Source organism: Mustela nivalis, assembly GCF_964662115.1.
Source record: "Mustela nivalis genome assembly, chromosome: 13".
NCBI lineage: Eukaryota > Metazoa > Chordata > Mammalia > Carnivora > Mustelidae > Mustela > Mustela nivalis.
In genome coordinates, this window is record NC_139032.1 from 71002186 (window position 1) to 71008454 (window position 6269).

Genomic DNA, 6269 nt, shown 5'->3' on the forward strand with positions numbered 1-6269 from the left:
TAGCCAAAGGGATATTGAAAAAGAAAGCCAACGTTGGTGGCATCACAATTCCGGACTTCAAGCTCTATTACAAAGCTGTCATCATCAAGACAGCATGGTACTGGCACAAAAACAGACACATAGATCAATGGAACAGAATAGAGAGCCCAGAAATAGACCCTCAAATCTATGGTCAACTCATCTTCGACAAAGCAGGAAAGAATGTCCAATGGAAAAAAGACAGCCTCTTCAATAAATGGTGCTGGGAAAATTGGACAGCCACATGCAGAAAAATGAAATTGGACCATTTCCTTACACCACACACAAAAATAGACTCAAAATGGATGAAGGACCTCAATGTGCGAAAGGAATCCATCAAAATCCTTGAGGAGAACACAGGCAGCAACCTCTTCGACCTCTGCCGCAGCAACATCTTCCTAGGAACAACGCAAAAGGCAAGGGAAGCAAGGGAAAAAATGAACTATTGGGATTTCATCAAGATCAAAAGCTTTTGCACAGCAAAGGAAACAGTTAACAAAATCAAAAGACAACTGACAGAATGGGAGAAGATTTTTGCAAACGACATATCAGATAAAGGACTAGTGTCCAGAATCTATAAAGAACTTAGCAAACTCAACACCCAAAGAACAAATAATCCAATCAAGAAATGGGCAGAGGACATGAACAGACATTTCTGCAAAGAAGACATCCAGATGGCCAACAGACACATGAAAAAGTGCTCCATATCACTCGGCATCAGGGAAATACAAATCAAAACCACAATGAGATATCACCTCACACCAGTCAGAATGGCTAAAATCAACAAGTCAGGAAATGACAGATGCTGGCGAGGATGTGGAGAAAGGGGAACCCTCCTACACTGTTGGTGGGAATGCAAGCTGGTGCAGCCACTCTGGAAAACAGCATGGAGGTTCCTCAGAATGTTGAAAATAGAACTGCCCTATGACCCAGCAATTGCACTATTGGGTATTTACCCTAAAGATACAAATGTAGTGATCCAAAGGGGCACATGCACCCGAATGTTTATAGCAGCAATGTCCACAATAGCCAAACTATGGAAAGAACCTAGATGTCCATCAACAGATGAATGGATCAAGAAGATGTGGTATATATACACAATGGAATACTATGCAGCCATCAAAAGAAATGAAATCTTGCCATTTGCGACAACATGGATGGAACTAGAGCGTATCATGCTTAGCGAAATAAGTCAAGCAGAGAAAGACAACTATCATATGATCTCCCTGATATGAGGAAGTGGTGATGCAACATGGAGGCTTAAGTGGGTAGGAGAAGAATAAATGAAACAAGATGGGATTGGGAGGGAGACAAACCATAAGTGACTCTTAATCTCACAAAACAAACTGAGGGTTGCTGGGGGGAGGGGGTTTGGGAGAAGGGGGTGGGATTATGGACATTGGGGAGGGTATGTGCTTTGGTGAGTGCTGTGAAGTGTGTAAACCTGGTGATTCACAGACCTGTACCCCTGGGGATAAAAATATATGTTTATAAAAAAAAAAAAAAAAAAAAAAAAAAAAGAAAGGACAAATACCCAACTTTTGTAGCAACATGTACGGGACTGGAAGAGATTATTATGCTGAGTGAAATAAGTCAAGCAGAGAGAGTCAATTATCATATGGTTTCACTTATTTGTGGAGCATAACAAATAGCATGGAGGACATGGGGAGTTAGAGAGGAGAAGGGAGTTGGGGGAAATTGGAAGGGGAGGTGAACCATGAGAGACTATGGACTCTGAAAAACAATCTGAGGGTTTTGAAGGGGTGGGGGGTGGGAGGTTGGGGTACTAGGTGGTGGGTATTATAAAGGGCACGGATTGCATGGAGCACTGGGTGTGGTGAAAAATAATGAATACTGTTATGCTGAAAATAAAAAATAAATTAAAAAAAAAAAAAAAAAAAAAAAAATAAAAAAGTGGAATATTACAGTGTGTTTTAGGTACAAGGAAATTCTGGCTTTTGGGTCCTAGGTCCTGGGTGTGTTAAAATTAGAGGAAGAATGCAGGTATGAAGTAGCTTCCTTTCAGTGACTTCGTATCAGATGCCTCTCCTCACTGTCTTGTTAGGTCAGTCAGATTTACTAAAGTATTTATTAAATACTAAAGATTTGTGAGGACCAATCACCTGCTTTCTTTTTTCCTCAATAGGCTCACGCTACAAAGGGTATTCACTATTACCAAGAACACAAAGCACCCCCAAAATGAATGATAAGATGGCAGGATTTCTGATAACACTTCGAATGTGCCCTGATTTTGGAACAGAACAAAGATTAAAGTGACCAACTGTTAACTCTTTAAGAGCTACTAACAAACGTCCCGGGGCCTGTCCAAGTTTTGAGACAGAGGTCGGGTACCATTCATTTATTCACGGAATGAATTTTTACAAGTGTGTGGAAGGCCAAAGAAGAAAAAGTTGTTACTGATTTTATTCTGCTAGCGGTACCCAGTCAACACCTGGTTATTTTCGCTACTATAATTGTAAACCAATAAAATTCAATTTATACTTTAATAATTTCTTGAAAGCAGGAAAGGACAAATATTATATGATTCCACTTACATGAAGTACTTGGAGCAGTCACATTCATAGAGACAGAAAGTGGAATGTGGTTGCCAAGGGCTCAGGGGAAGAGAGAGTGGAGAGTTAGTGTTTAATAGGTACGGACTATTAGGTGGGGAAGATGAAAAAGTTCTGGAGGTGGATGGTTGCACAATGATACAAATGTACTTAATGCCACAGGACTATGCACTTTAAAATGATTAAAATGGTACGTTTTATGTTATGTATTTTACCACCATTTAAGGAATTACTGAGAAAACTTGACAAAAAATGCAAGATGTTTCCAGAAACCTCTTCAAGGTATAACATTCCTGGATCTTATGACCCTTGCAGTGTGGACTTAATGGCTACCATCCAAAGGGAAATTGCAGGGGGCCCCCAAGTGTCCTACCGTGCCTGGGAAGGAGGGGTTTCTTAGGAGGTGGAAAGTGCCTAAACTGGAAAGCCTCAGGAAAGCAGGAGCATGTTGGTTGCCTTAACAGTATCTAACAAAGGCACCTCTTGGAGAAGAAAGACAACGGGATTGCAAGCTTGCAGACCATGGAGAACAAGGTGAGGGAGTGAGTGGAAAAGCAGTCTTGATGTGGGAAAGCAAGCCCCATCAGGACTTCTTGTGCCTTTAACAGTGGAGATGCATTTTTGTGTTTTGCAATTTCATTTGAAATCTGGATTGCCTTGGCTTCTTCTAATTTACCTTTTTTGATGGTCGGTGAGCCATTCAAATAAGGACCCGGTGCAGACCCAGCCTACACTGAATTGGAAGCACTGAGAGGAGGGAAACACCGAAGGACCTAATGCAGGACATAGAGATTGTCTGTTTTGCAAGCATCCAAGCTGACCTCGTCAGGTTTTCTGGAGAATAAACAACTGAAATGGCATCCTTTGATGGACCATTTGGCTGCCCGGGGACAAAATCCCATCCATTCCCTGGCCTTTCCTTTTTGCTGGCTGCCAGCCAATCAGCATTGTACTCTTTTTCTTTTTTTTTTTTTTAAGTATTTATTTATTATTATTTTTTTAAGATTTTATTTATTTATTTGAAAGACAGAGATCACAAGCAGGCAGAGAGGCAGGCAGAGAGAGAGGAAGGGAAGCAGGTTCCCTGCTGAGCAGAGAGTCCGATGCGGGGCTCGATTCCAGGACCCTGGGATCATGACCCGAGCCGAAGGCAGAGGCTTAACCCACCGAGCCACCCAGGTGCCCCACAGCACTGTACTTTTAAGTGTGGAAATCCACGTCTGTGTTCTCAGAATAACTTTCTTTCCTCCTCGACTTCTCTTTCTCCTATTAAAGTCCTGTTTTATTGTTTTTTCTGCTTCCGTTAGAGGAAATCAGCCTATTAATGTTTCTCCTTATGTACAAATAACATGTTAATTTTACTGTATGTCTCTGAGTTAGTTTGATTCTTATTCTGCTGTGATCTAGTCCATTCCAGAAACAGGTAGATTGACGTGCACCTGGTCTGTGTCTTGTCTGTACCTGGACCCACTGGGTCCTTGGCTCATCTCTTGGCTCCAGTAATAAATCTTGTGTGGCCATTGTGCTCTCTGCCTCTTACATGCTGACTCTGATTCTTGGCCACATCTATTTCTGCATCTGGTTCCTGCTTTGCTTTGAGCAGGGTTGATTGAACCTACCTTGGTGGTAGCAATGGTGGAGTCTGGGTTTTAATTTTCTGGCCTGCCCATGACATCACTTCTCTCAAGTGGTAGCTGAAGGGCATCTGCATTCGTATCCATGTCCATCATAGGTTGTTTGCCTGGAGGTTCTAACGGAGCCTGGTGCTTGAGAATGCAAGATTGAAAAGTTCTTGGGGTTTATCTTGCTATCGACCGCATTCTTTCTATTTATGCATTTTGGTTTGTGTTTGTTTGGGTTCCTCTGATTCCAAATATCAGAGCCTTTTTTTCCTTCTTTCAAACCGCTGGTAATTTTTCATGTGCATTTGTTCTGGACCCAATTGTGCCAATATCTGCAAAGTGAAAATTGCTGTACCAGAATTAAAAGGATGCTGGATCTCTTTGCTTTCTGGCACAAGTTGTTTCAGGCTCATCTTGTACTTTTTTAGTTCTAGTTCGGCAATGAGTATTCAGTGGTCAGATTATGTTTCTTTTAATGATTAAATAATTCCAGAATTACTGTCTTCAGGACTTATAAAATAAGGCTAAAGAAAGATTTGTTACTATTTAAAAAAAAATGGGGGGGCATTAGATAAAAACGAAAAGAGACTATCTTGGTATAATTAGAAGGAAAATCACAAGGTTTCACAACATTGACACTGATGCTTCCCAAAAGGAACAAATGATGATCAATTGCATGCCTCTATTCTTTAGCTGATCAATATCCTTAACAAATATGGCATCTACATTTCCACTTTAAAGTCTGCTCCTTGTCACAATTAGCTCCTCTAACTTGCATAAGAATGGATACAAGTTCCCAGCTTAGAAATATGAATCAGTTTCTGAGCAAATAAATGGATACATTTTGTCTACCTATAGAGATAGCTAATAAATTAGATTATAAGGTTCATTAAAATCTAATGGAGCATGTGCCTTTTCCAGTTAGCTTTTACAATTTCAAAATATTAAGTGCTTATATAGATGTCAAGTAAGAGAAACTAAAAATTCTAAGTATGACTTAAGTAAGTTGACGGTATAAAAAGTTTTTCATGCTAAAGCTGTAACTCAGAAAAAGATTTAACTGTAAGTTTCATTAATAGACTTGAATACTAGGTTCGAAAATCAAATGGAAAAATTTGCTTTTAAACGTGTTGGATGTTTTAACATATGGTAATATAAAAGTATAGAAAATAGCTTCTTTTAATATTTATAAACAAAATGCCTCTGAAAATTAGACTGATTTAATAAATTTATTTAAAAACATTATCTCTTTTCTTTATGCCAGTCTTGGATATATTTTCTCATAAAAGCCTAATTAATTTGAGTTTCCTAAATTCTTAATACTCGTTTAGCTGGTTATGTAAACTAACATTCCTTTATTTAAGATGATAAAATTACAAAAGCATGTGTTCAACTAAATTAAAATTTAAAAGGTAATTTCTTTATAGAAAGAGATACATTACTTGTAGACAAAAATAGCTAGTTCTTGCTTTTCTGTTTCAGGTTTTCTGTATCAGGAGAAAAAAGTTGGCTGCTTTCGTTAAAGATAGCAATTAATAGAAAAAGCTGATATACTGGTATAACGTATTACAAAATATAAGGGGTGCCTGGATGGCAGAGGGGGTTAAGTGGCTGACTCGTGGTTTGGCTCAGGTCATGATCTCTGCATCACGGGATGGAACCCTGTGCTGGGCTCTGGGCTCAGTGCAGAGTCTGCACGAGGCTGCCTAGTGCCCCCCAACCCCCATATTCTCTCTCTCTCTCAAATAAGTAAATCTTTAAAAAAAAATAAATGTGCATATACAAGATAATGGATATTTTAGCTGTTTATCAAGGGAATTGTTACAGCTTATTAAGATGGCAAACTTTATATATTGTGTATATTTATATTTTACATATTTATATCTATACATTTATATAGTCTTACACATTTCAGATGAAACAATTACCAATATATAAAAAAGCTGGAAATATTGCAAAGAACTTTTATTTCCTGAGCCATTTGAGAGCAATTTGCCAGCCCAAGGCCCTATCACTCTGTCTAATGTATACAATTTTTCTTACGAACAAAGCCATT